At 46.2% G+C, this 13,083-nt stretch overlaps 1 long non-coding RNA gene across 1 annotated transcript; it reads left to right on the top strand.

The window, feature by feature from the left end:
• The first annotated feature begins 3,783 nt into the window (after positions 1–3,783).
• LOC149873433 (uncharacterized) lies at positions 3,784–13,051 on the top strand. Its single transcript, XR_016441981.1, has 3 exons — positions 3,784–3,851; positions 9,133–9,205; positions 9,861–13,051. It is a non-coding gene; the product is annotated as an uncharacterized LOC149873433 (long non-coding RNA).
• Positions 13,052–13,083: the final 32 nt, after the last annotated feature.

Below are 13,083 nucleotides of genomic sequence, written 5' to 3'. Positions count from 1 at the left end.
TTCCCCACACCTCGCTTGTCCCAGAGGACCTCATTTTGCCCCTCCTCTGACCCCATCCTAATCACAGAGGACATGTATTGCTCTTTGACGTATAGTGCTACACCCCTCCCACATCTTTTCCCTGCTCTGTCTCACCTGTCCAGCCTGTATCCATCGATGTCCACTGCCTAGTCATGGGTAGAATCCCACCAGGTTTCCATGAGCCCCACTAGGTCTGGGTTTTTGCTAGCTAGCAGGAGGGTGAGTTCCTCCTGCTTATTCTCCATGCTTCGAGCATTTGTGTAGAGGCATTTGAGGCCCCTTATAGGTGCCCGTGCTGCCCCCTTGTTCTTAAGCCTGCCCTGGCCCTTGTCACTTACCTGGATACTACCTGTGTGCGTCACCTGGCTTGCCGGCAAAGTGTCCTCATGTTCCTCTGCGTCCCCATCCCCCAGCGAACCTAGTTTAAAGCTTGCTGTACGATATACAAGATCAGCCAACCTGGAAGAAGAAACACGTTTACCTTCTGGGGAGAGATGAAGCCCATCCCACCCAAATGTGTCCTCTGTGCAGAAATGTAGATCATGGTCCAAGAACCCAAGGCCCACCTGGTAACACCAGCTCCAAAGCCGCCAGTTGACCTCGCCAATACATGTCTCATGGCACCGTCCACATCTGCTCGCTGGAAGGATAAAAGAAAAAACCACCTGTGCCCCTGTCTCTTTGAGCTTTGCCCCTAGAGCCTTGTAGTCTCTAATGATGCGGTCTGGGTTGCCCCTGGCAATAGTTAGCATGTTGGCCTCAGTGAAATTTGGGAAGCCTGTTCTCTGGCACTAGATACAAACATTCAGAAAGCCCATGGCAGAATTGATCTAAGTTATGTGGTTTTCTACGAGTGGTGTAGTTTAGATTGGTAGCAAGCAGAATGCACATTCACACTTTGGTGGTGGCAAGTCTTATGCTGGGTTCTGCCATTTTGAAATAGTTGTGTGCCGAACTTCTGCTCTATTATGGGTACAGACTTGTTTTGTGTGCTGAACTGTATTGTGTTTTGTATTCCATTATGGGTATAGACTGATTTCTCATCACTTTTATACCTGTAAAAATGTAATATCTGTATCTGGCCTGGAAGTTGAAACGTGCAGTTTCTTCATGCTTGTGTCTAACAACCATTCCCTGGTAAACCATGGTAATAATCACTGTATCCACCTACTTCATAGAGATATAGTGAGGATTAATTACGTAACATCTAACAGGTCTCTGAAGGTTTAAATCAACATTTATCATCATCACTATCATCAGTTAAGCCACCTATAACCCATCTTCTCATCCTACACACTTAAGATTTTCCTAATGTAGGAGTCTTAATTAAAAAACATGACTTGGAGTCAGACATTTGTTTTCATCACTGTCAGAACCCTTAGAGCTGTGTTTTGGAAGGAATTTAAGGCACTTGAAAAGTCTATGAGGAGAGGTGCCATAGACATGTAGCATATTACATTTTAATTTCTGGAAATCTGCATAGTCTACAGATACATAGTCTACAGGATTTAGAACTAGTGAATGCTCTAAATAGAGCATTTAGATCCATGAGTGCCCTTAGTTGCTAAAAGCAATTGCTCCTACATGCTATCTAAAATCATTTTATTTTTCTTTTAAGAAAAGACACCTATAAAGCAACAAGCCTGATGCTCCTATCACTTACATTACTATAAATCACAAATAACTCAGTTTAAAGCAATGGAGCTGCACAACGGCAAAGCAGATGTAAATGAGAAGAAAACCAGGTCAAGAAAATCTTAAACGTCTTCCTGTAGCAGCCCAAATTTAAACTATCAACAATTGCTATTGGACATGGAGTAGAAATAAAATGTGTCTCTAAAATCAGATTCAAGAGACCATTGAGTGTATGTAGCTAGATTTAAGTTAATAGCTCCAGTCAGCAAAAATACTTTAAAGGACAATTTTTAGGGGTTAAAAGGTCAGTATTAGGAAGAGATTTGTGGTGTAGGTAGCAAGGAACTCAATTTGACAGAAAAATCTGTGCAAGGGCACATGTCCCACTTAGAGAAAGCAACCGCTAGCTTCCAGTAAGAAACAGCATTACCAGATAGTCATGATTATAATATTACAACTACATGACAAGTAATCACTCTGGAATAGAGTATTTGCAAAAGGAACTGTTCCTGAATAGCTGTAGCAGAAAACATAGCCCTCCTTAATTATGCCAGTCAACTGCCATGTGTAAGCAAGATCATTTGGTTTATCTGAATGAAAAAGTCTAGCGAGTATTGGAGATGCCACCAGTGCTGTAGGGGGTCATATGAGTCCAGGGCCCTTGGGTGGATAAACTGCACCACAGCAGCAGTTGCCAGGGACCTTTTTGAATCCCCAAATCAGATAAATCTCCTGTGAACAGCAGCACAGGATACTGGTCTTGGCTGGGAACAGTGCAGTAGATAGGTTCCTCTTCTGATGTTCCAGCTCCCTGCCCATGCCCCTGGATGTTCCCCACTGGCCAGGACCAAGCAATGGAAGGAGGAACTGCCCCACTCCCTCCCATCACCACCAAGTCTGGGTCCTCCCACAGCTGGAGTCCTATGTACAGTGGGGAAAATGGGGTGAAGGGAGTAGGGACTCATTGACCCCAAGACTGACACTCTGCACATCCACTCTCTGCAGCTTCTAACTGGATTGGAGCAGGAGCCGGCCTGGGCTTCAGTTACCCCCAGGTCATCCAGGGATAGTGACTTCAGCGGTGCCCTCTTCATCACCTGCTCTCTGTTTGGAGCCCTGGGTGTCCCAGTGCCAACTGGGGTTCCAGCCATAGGGAAAGGGATGTTCATCTTGGGTCAACCTGAAATTACAACTTTTTTTTCTCACTAAAAGGACCTCTTCTCCCCTCTGCACTAAAACACAAACAAAAAAAAAAACCCCTACAAACCCTCATTTTAGTTGAATAAAACAATTTGTTCAATTGGAAATAAAATCCTTGATTTCGGGATTTTTTTACTTCTTAAAAATCAATTTAATAATTGTCAAAACAAAATATTTACTTTTTCAGCTTTTCATTCTTTTTTTAATTGTTTCTGAATTATTTTTATCAAGTAAAGTATTTGCATATAAAAATTTGCCTATTGCTATTCCTTAAGATGACAGATGAATCCTAGCCCCACTGTAGTCAACAGAAGTTTTTTCTATTTCCTTCCTTAATGACTGACTTCAAATTCCCTTATAAGGTCCTACAGCATTTCAGAGCAATATTCTTATTTAAACAATAGCCTAAAGGCTAATGTTTCTGTGGGCACATCTTCACAATATGTTTACTGCAGAGGAGACTAATTAGCTCCACAAGTAAACATCTCAGCATCTATACATTGTAAATACAAGTACTATCCCGCTGCAGAGTTGTTTACTCCACAGCAGTGTAAGTGTATGTCCATGGGGCACAAGGTAGGGCCAAGGGCCTTGTTGACCTTGCGCTCAGTGAGTTTGTGCCATGAGGGAAAGGCCTTGTTATCCTTGCAAAATCAAACAGCAGTATTTGCCCAGTTCTCTCCTGCCACATCTTGATGTAATCTATAAATATTGGGAGGTGATACCTTGCTGAGAGTTCACTTCAAGGACATTAGGCTTGCTCCTTCTGGGGCTCCAACCTCCCCTTACACCTAAGCCAAATGCCAACCAGTGTAAAGATATTGCAGGAAATCTATCAGTTGTTAACAGAAGTTCTACTTCTCTTTTGTTCTTTTTTTTCCTTTGACTCAGGGTCCTTTCAGTGCTACTTCTAGATAAAGAGCTCAGAGTAAACCCAGTAAACACCACTAGGACAAAAAAGGAAACTGCAACAGCCAAAGAACAGCACAGCCCAGGTAAGTGTTTGGCACTCCCAAAGTCCTAAAATACTATGCGCTTTTGATTTTCTTTTTCACGGGTATAGGTTCCTTTCCTCAAGGTCTAGGGAATGATCCTTGTTTGGACACAGTCTCATGGATAAGAACAACTTAAGTCAAAGGAAAAGGAAAAAAACTAGGCACAGATAGGCAATGTCTTTGCCTCCACTGCAGGCGAATATTACTTATACAGCTCGGGGTTCCTCCCCTTTACTCAGTAAGGTCCTAAATCAGTCAGTCAGCACTCTTTCTATTATATAATAGTAACTCAAATGCAAAAAAAGAAAAAGAAAAAACAACCTTCTTTCACACTGAGCAGCTTGCAGCTGCTCTACTCTTCCCAGTTCTCTAGTATCCATAGTTGGAGAACACTGACAAACGTATTCTCCATAGTTAGAGCTCCTCCAAGCTCTGAGACCAGGATCTGGTCCTCTTCCTGTCCCCAGGGTTCTCACAGCTGGAGCTTCAGGCTAGGATGGTAGGACTTTCCTGCTTTCCCTAGCCATCTTTTTCTCTCTCTGGCATGGCCACACCGCTGGAAATAGCGCATTGGATGCGGTGAACGCCGATCTGGCTGGGCCGACGGCTGATAAACCGGCAAGCCGGTGGCTGCAGTGTTCCAGGGTGCTGTTTCTTGTAAGTCCAGTAAGTTTTCTGGATTTTTATTCTTGTTCTATGAAGAAGCACAGGAAGCCTCTTCACAGTGTATATGCTGGCCCAGCTGGCCAGGGCACAAGGGTGCTTCACTGTGGGCTGCCTGCTGGGTAGCCCTGCACTGGAACATCCTTGTGCCCCCGCCAGCCCTTCCAAAGCAATTTGAGCTCAATTGGAGCAACCTTGGGCGGGCAGGCTGATCCCCTAAACCCTCTGCTAGCTGGGGCTGCTCTGACCTGGCTCAACATGCTGCAGTCCTGGGCATGTGTAAATATGATGCCCAGGAGCAATAAACTCTGATGCAATGTGTCACACTAATATGCATGTGTAGATACACGCAGTCTCTTCTATTATATTGATTAAATGTTGGTATTTACCTGAATTTTTTTATATACTAGAAGCAGACAGTTTAAAGACTTCAGCTCTGAAAAGCATTAAAGCGGGTGTTAAACCCATCTATATTCAAGATAGCACTTGAGAACATTCCTAACTTTAAGCACATGCTAAAGTGGTGTCCTGAATAAGAACAATTTCCTGAACTGGAGCCAAAATTTTGAAATAGTGCAAATAGTACAATACACTAGGGGAAAACAGGTGTTGAATTTAAACTACTCTGGGGAGATTTACACCCTTAGAAAACCTTTGATAAATTTGATTTGCAAGTAATTAAGGGTAATGTAATGCTGATAATCCCATTTGTGCAAAGCCAAATTATAGATGCTAATGAAGTTCTGTAAAAGCAAGGAACTTTCTTTTGGACTTTAGAACATAAAATCCTCAATCATGATAGAAGAGGGAGGTTTAGGCTTAATCTACTCCATACTTTTTACGATGAAAACAGCCTCCTTTCCTCATAATTTTCCATTTTTTGCCCAAATATTCTCCTATTTTAAGTGTCATGTGACTTAGGCAGTACTGTGTTTTCACTCCATCTAAGTAAGAGAAAATGCAATAAATTTTTGGCATGGAACATTCAATTTTGAGTTGTCTGGTATTAAAACTTTTGGTTGTGGAATACTACTGGAAAAGTGTCCACAGCTGTCTAGACTACAGATGTTCCAGTAGCACTTCAGAAACAGCAGACTTGGAACGATATGCCTCAGATAGTTTTAGCAAGCACTCCAGTACTTTTAGCAAGTAATTAATATACTTAGGAAAACTGGGGGCAAATACAGAATTAGCATTTTCAATTATTCGGAAAGTATTAAATTCCTCTTTAAATTAGACCATTATCTATTTTGTCTCTACATGATACCCAGTTTACTCAATTCAAAAATGACATTTCCCCTCCCCATTTTACATGAAGGAAAAAGCCCCTCATTTAGAACCTTAAATGGGGGGCAAGGGGACGTGGTTGCTTTGGCTCAGCCTCCAGCCCCTCCCTGGAGTCAGTGCAATATGGCAGCTGCTGCCTGTGCCCTCCCCTCCACCCCCAACTGTAGCCCCACTATCTTCCCCCTGTAGTTTCTTTCCTACATCTCCCCCTGCCATGCAACCTCTGCTCCCCTGCCTGCCCCTCTCCCTCCCTCCCTTACCTGTGCTCCTTGCCGGCAGGCATCATTCAAGCTGTAACCTGGAGCACTGAGCATGGCTCCAGTCCAGCCCAGTGGTGCATAGTCCATATGGCTGCTAGTGGGCTGGCCTGGGCTGGAGCTGTTTTCAGTGCCCTAGGCAGCAGCATGCATAGAGCCTTCTGGTGCAGAGCAAGCGTAAGGGAGGAGGAGATGGAGAGCAGAGGGGCTGGGAGGAAAGGGGAAAGGGGAGAGGGGGACTAAAGGTGAAGGGTGAAGAGGCAGGGCCAAGGGTACAGGGGAGCAAATAGGAGGCAGAGGTGGCAGGGAGGGGCAAGCTACTTGATCTCCCCACCTGCTGTCCACTTCCTGCCTCTCTGCAGCAGTGGGGCAAGGACAGGTGGGGGTCGGGCAGTAAAGTTGACCCTCCATTTATAAATTTATAAACATTTAACGTTTATAAATTCCCAATGTATTGAATGTAATTATTGGGGGGTAGTCTTATATTCAGGGTCATCTTAAATTTGAGTAAATACAGTATATATTAAAGTGGTGGGCAAGGATTACTTTCATTGTAGAGCTGTGGAACTCCATTTAGTGTATTTGGGTTACAGCTAATCTAAGTATCATTGTGAAATTATATGAAACTGGAGTCTATTTGAACTGCCCTCCCAGGTACCCACTATTGTATGGATAGATTTTCATCATTGGTGTAAAAAAAAAAAGATAATTGTGTAATTTAAAGAGGAATGTAATCATTTTAGAATAATTGAAAATAACAATTCTATATATTAAATGCAGATAACATCTATTTTGTACATCAAAACATTTCACAATTCTTGTGTCTGTCTCTAATTAGGAAACTCACAGATTTAGCATACTGCTTTTTCACACACAACAAACAAAATGGGGGGCACTCAGTCTTTAAAGGTCTCAACAATCATGATTGGCAATCTGCAAATGCCATCATTGTAAGGAATAAAATTCAAGTCACTTGTATACTTCTCTTCTATAGCACTTCACAAAGGTCAATAAGCATTATCATCTAAATTTTGCACATGGAAAAAAATGAGGGTGCAGAGAAGTTAAGTGAGGTGCCCATTGTAGAGTTAAAAAAAACAAACAAAACCCAGCCTATTAGAACACAGCTACCCTTCGGCAAATAAAGACACTGACTCCAGTGATAAAGTGTGTGTTCTTCCAAGTGGACAAATACAATAATATACACAGGTTATAGCATGTCAAGCCATGGTCTCAAACCTGGAGCCATTGCTTTTCAGCCTACAGCTAGTCAACCAGGCTGATCCAGGAAATCCTGAAGCCTCCATCAGGTCCCAGCCTTGTGCCCATCCCCTGGCACTAAACTGCCCAGCTGGGATCAGCTGACTCTCTAGTTCCTCCATATAAACCCCTAACCCAGAACAGGATATATACCTGGGCAACAGGGCTCAACTTGACCCCAGATAGCCTTGCTGTTCCTTCTGGTTTGTACTTAGACTCTGCTCTCTATCTGATCTCTTGCCTTCTTGACTTGGCTTGCTCTCTAACTCCACTTTCCGTCTGATCCCCCCTGTTTCCTGACTTAACTTGTTCCTAGACCCTGCTCTTTGTTTGATCTCCTGGCATCTCAATTTGGCTTGCCGTCAGACTCTGTTATCTGCTTGATTCCCTCAGCTTCCTGATTCAGCCTGTTCCTAGACTCTGTGCTCAGACTGACCTCCTGGATTCCTGACCTGGTTTGTCCCAGAAATCCACTCATTCGTCTCAGCTGAGTCAGTACCTCAGTTCCCTAAGTGACCTTTAGGAATGGGAGACATTTCTCTGAGAATTCTCCATTATGTTCAGTGACTCACACTGGGCCCATATGGCAGAGGCCATGTTAAGGAACCTTCACTAAGGCAAGGGTACTGCCACTGCCTATGCTTCCCTTTTTTCACTCCTACACAACAGACACCCACTAGAACAAAGTGTCTCAGCTCTACCAATTCCTTTGGGGGCTGCAGTAAAGGATGGATTTGTGTGAGTGGAACTGCCTTCAGGGTTCGACACCTTTGTGGACCTGGCTGTCTGCACTGACCAACAACTCCAGGAGTGGAGGCAGAAGGAGGTACCCCTGTCCTGCTGTAGTCACTCCCAAGCTCATGTGCATCAATGGGAGGTGCTGTTGCTTTACACTGGAGGAAGAAGAGTGATGCTGCAGCAAAATCTGTGTCTTCATTGTGGGGCCTTTGGACACAGACTTACCAAATGCCCCAAGAATGCTAAGCAGGGAAATAATCCACCTCAGCCTGGAAAGCGGGGTCATCACAAACTCCCTTTGCCTACTCAACCACAGAGATTCATAATATACCTGATCCTTGCAACTCTTAGTTACTGCTATATACCCTCCTCCAGGTACCGAGTCAGATCAGACCATATCCAATTCTAATCACCTTAATAGATTCTGGGGCAGGAGGCAATCTTATCGATGTGACCATGACCTAGGCCCTACAATTCCTGTTAAGGAAGCTGTCCAAGCCCAAGACTGTTGAAAGTATAGATGGCTTACTGGTAGCATTTGGCCTCATGGGGCACATCCAGACAAGTGCACATATGCCTCTCGCAGCATCTCAAAGGACTTTGAGACACTGCAAGAGGCATGTGCGGGAACAAAAATATGTATCCCAGGGGATATCCAGGGGTCAAAACAACCCACAGAGGGAAAAAAGCAGGGCAAGACATGGTTCCAGACTGTGCCCTGAGGCAACCAGAGGCTGGGTCCTCCACAGAGATGCCCTGGTAGCCAGCCAGAGCTCCTCTATGGTTGGCCCTTGCCCTGATGCTGAAGCACCCTGCCTGCCCATGTGGGGCAGGCAATGTGCCAGCCACAGGGAACTGGACCCGGGCTCCTGCCGGTAAGTAGGGGGTAGGAGGGCTGGAGGAGGGGGGAGGGAACCATGGGGGCCGGCCCTGCCTACTCCTCCGGTCCCCCAATGGCTGCCCCACCCAGACCCATTGCCCGCCTGCCCCCCCGAACCTCCTGATCCCTGCCCCACTCAGCCCCATCCCTCACTTGCCCGCTAAATCCCCCAATCCCTGCCATTGCTCCCTGACAGCATGGAGCCAGGTGACAGCCGGAGCTGCATGATGCCTTGCCAACCAGACCCCCCACAGCCCCTGGTACTGCTGGTGAGTACGAGGCTTTTTTTTCTTTCTTTCTTTCTTTTTCTTTTGTTTTTTTTAAGTGCCAGGAGGCCGGGGCCAGGTGGGGCAGCCATCAGGGGGTGGGGCTGGGTGGGGCAGGGGACCCACCCCTCCTGAGCGGCCCCCTGCTCACTCCCTGAACAATCCCTCCACACCTACCCACACACCCCATGGCCCCCCACATCCTTCCACAGCTACCCACATCCCCTGCTTCCCAACTCCCTCCTGCAAACCCCACATCCCCCCAGCGCACACCCTGCATGCCCAGCTGCCAGACAGGATGAGACCTGCTGGCAGGAGCTGTGGCTGCAGGGGCAGCTGTCCCCACATCTTGGTTAGTGAAGTGGTCAGGGGGAGCTCTAACTGCTCTATGGTAAGAAAACCAAAGGCAAACAGTACCAAGACAGATAGGTATTTAGAATTAATTTTATTATGATGATAGAGACACTGGTAGGCTTCCAAATTGCTTTAACACTGTAGATAAATCAATAAAACATTGCCCAACACATCACTCTCTCTCTCTCATATATATATATATATATATATATATATATATATATATAGTGGTCTTTTGTTTTAATTGTGGAGGAACATGGATTTTGGGGTATTTTACAGAGTGACTTTGGGATTTTTTTATCAGGGATTTTTCAGTTTTCAAATAGGGAACACCAGAATTCCTTCTACGGAGGCCAGTGGAGGACACAGTCAGAGGAGCCTGCTCAGCTTGCACCTTGGACCCAGCTGGAGGTGGCTGACCTCCTAGCAATTGGAGCCAGGAAGACATGCTTTGACAGTTCAAAGTGGGTCACTACAGCGGGAACATCTTTCAGGCAATAGCTGCCCAGATGGCCAGGCAGGAACACACATTGCAGTAGTGCCGCACAAAGGCCAACCCTGCAGCCACAGCCCACTGGCAGCTGGCCCAGAGGGGCATGACTCTACTGGCCATGCACTCCCCATCTGGGTCTGGGAGGTGTGCAGCAGGTCACAGCCAGGCAGCCACCCCCACTGCCAGACTGCTGCTGTGGGTAGAGGGTGCAGAGAACTCTCAGGGCTGCTTCAGCAGTCCAGCTGGCACAAGGGGTAGTGTCCCAAGGTACCAAGTGGCTGGCCCCCAGAAGCTCCTGACAGTGAGTAACCCATAGCTACTTGCCAGGGCAGCTTTTTGTACTGATGGGGCCAGGACAGAGCAGCTTTTTATACTGCTGGGGACAGCACAGGTACTAGCCCTAGGCTTTAGCTCCCCCTGGCTGCAGATCCACCACTATTGAGATGAACAACCTCGGGCACCATGAGATGCTATGCTTTGGGGTAATCAATTCCCTGCATAACCCCTTGACGCTGGCATTTCCCTGGCTCATCTGCCACAACTCCCTAGTCAGATGGAAAGGGCGAGAGGTTTACTTTAATTTCAGGTACTGTTGGCAACACTACTGGAAACCCAGGACAGCTGCCCACCAGACGAGACCACTGTTGTTGTACAGGGAACACAGCCCCCAGAGGGAAGATTGTGGTATTTTTGAGTTGGGCTAGAATACACTAATGTATTTGAGAAGAAGAATGTTGAGGTCCTCCCCACACATTGGGATTACAACTGCCCTATTGACCTACAGTTGGGAGCAAAGATCCTTATAGAACACATCGATGCCATGTCAGGAACTGAACTTGCCACCCTCAGTGAATATCTTTAGGAAAAACTAGCCTGGGGATTCATAAGGATGTCCAACTTACCTACTTCCCCTCTCACATTCATGAACCATAAGAACCTAAAGTATTTCCAGAATGCTAAGGCACTCAATCAGAGACAACTTTGAGCAGTCATCTTCTCCCAGTTTGACTTCCAGGTAACTTACCAGCCCAGACCTAGAAATGGGAAGGCAGACACCTTCTTGCTATACAAACCTAACCTGATTTTGAAGCCTCAAAACTTCATCAGTGCTATGCTGCCAACAGACTAGCTCTCCATGTTCTGTGTCACTACCTGAGAGAAGATAAAATACCCCCAGAAGAACAGACTATCTTTATGCAACAAACACACTGGGCTCCGGGATGGGGTCATATTTATCTGAGATAGAAGCTACATGCCCCAAGTCTGGTTAGACTACCTATCCTTCACTTAAACCATGACCTCCCTGCCCCCTCTGCCTCCACCCCCACCCCCCAACAGGAACCCTGGAACCAAAAAGACCCAGTGCCTCATCTCTTGCTACTTCTGATGGGTGCAACGGTGCAAGACTCTGTAGACCTTCGCCCACCCTTGCAAGGTTTGTACAAGTGCCAAGAGACCCCCCTCAGAAGCCTTGTGAACTCCTCTAACTCTTCCACCCCTCTCATCCATGATCTGCAGTATCCAGTCTCAAATGGTTGCTCTGTGATCCTGACTGTAATGGACCAACTCTTTGCATCCTGTTCCAGGCCTTTCCTCAGCAAAAGATACAGCCCAGCTGTGGTTGGACCACATGTGGGAGGCTATGTGGTGCACTTTCATGGCCTCTCAGATTGTGCCACATTAGCTCATGAAGCCCAATTCATCTCCTGGTTCTGGTGTGAAGCCCTGTGCCTACTGGGTGTCTGTGCTCATCTTATGTCAGCCTACCATCCCCAGGCAAATGGTCAGGCTAAGAGAAGCAATCAGGTCTTAGGATGATATCTTAGCTCTTACCTTCATTTTTCACCAAGACAATTGGGTTGTTTTAACACTTACAGAATTCTTATACAACAACTCTGAGCATGCCTCAACCAGGCAAAGCCCTTCCTTTGCAAGTTATGGGTTTAAACCCCTGTTTCATCCCACTTTACCTGCAGACTCTGACAATCGCATAGCAACAGATTAAATACATCATGTTCAGAAAGTCCAGGAGGAATTAAAGCAACACCTGGAAAGGGCAAAAAAGGCATGTATAAGCAGCAGGTGGAGCAGCATCGCCAGCCAGGGCCTGCCTAATCTATAGGGCGGAAAGCGTGGCTGCCAACTGAACATCTCCATGCTGACCAGCCCTCAAGGAAAGTGGATCATCATTTCCTTTGCCCCATGCACATAACCTGACAAATTATAAGCCAGTAGACTTTGAATTACAACTCCCACAGACACTGAAAATCCACCTGATATTCCATGTGTCACTACTTAAGCCATACATAAAGAATTCTTTCCCATGCCAGTCAGGGCCTGCCTAATCCATAGGGCAGAAAGCCCTACCCATACCCAACCTCTCTTCCCACCCTGCCCCGCCCCTCCCCGAGACAATCCAGGAAGAGGAGAAGTATATGGACCATAAGATTTCAGATTCAAAGTGGAGATGGGGGAAGTTGCACTATTTGATATACTAGGAAAAATATGGGCCAACGATTGCATGTGTGAGTCAGCAGAAAACACCCATGCTCCAATCTGCTGAAAAAATTCCATGAGGACCACTTAGAGAAACTTGGGGCATCTGCCTGACCAGAAGAGCTGTTCATCTTGGCATGCCACCCTGATCAAAGCTGTCCTGAAGCTTCCAGTGGGGCCTAGACTTGTGTCCACTCACCAGCACCCGAGTGGCTGTCTGGGGTTAGCTGACCCTTCAGTTCCTCCATATAAACCCCTGACCCAAAATAGGACAACAAGCCTAGTGGGCGTAACCTGATCCTAGACTGCCTTGCTGTTCCCTCCAGCTTGTCCTGGAACTCAGCTCTCTGTTTGGTCTCCTCGCTTTCTGGCTCTGCCTATTCCTAGTCTGTGCTCAAATTGACTTCCTGGTTTCCTGGGCAATGTTGTCCCTAGAATTAGCTCATTCTTCCTGACCCTGCTCAGTACCTTGATCCCCAAGTGCCCAAGACCTGTCCACCCACACCATAGTGATGCATAAAATATTTTAACTTTGAAG

This window comes from Crocodylus siamensis, chromosome 1 (assembly GCF_052110815.1).
Source record: "Crocodylus siamensis isolate JL-2025a chromosome 1, ASM5211081v1, whole genome shotgun sequence".
NCBI lineage: Eukaryota > Metazoa > Chordata > Crocodylia > Crocodylidae > Crocodylus > Crocodylus siamensis.
This window is presented reverse-complemented; position numbering and strand designations above follow the sequence as displayed.